Source organism: Aptenodytes forsteri, unplaced genomic scaffold (genome assembly GCF_000699145.1).
Source record: "Aptenodytes forsteri isolate BGI_AS27 unplaced genomic scaffold, ASM69914v1 Scaffold145, whole genome shotgun sequence".
Lineage (NCBI taxonomy): Eukaryota > Metazoa > Chordata > Aves > Sphenisciformes > Spheniscidae > Aptenodytes > Aptenodytes forsteri.
In genome coordinates this window covers 969,865-970,066 of record NW_008795122.1, presented here as the reverse complement: position 1 = coordinate 970,066, position 202 = coordinate 969,865, and positions in this window count along the sequence as shown.

Genomic DNA, 202 nt, shown 5'->3' with positions numbered 1-202 from the left:
GCAAGCAACTTCGCGCTTAAACGGTGCAACTCGGCGTGTGGCTGCGGGGGAGGGGGCGGGCCGTGTGTGCGCATCCTGCGGGCGGCTGTTTCCGTGCGCACCGAATTGGAGCGAATCGGGGGTATGGGCGCCGCGACACCGGGAACCCGGTGCCTGTTCCTTAAAGTCCGGCTGACCTTTATAATGAGTTTCCTATTTAGGT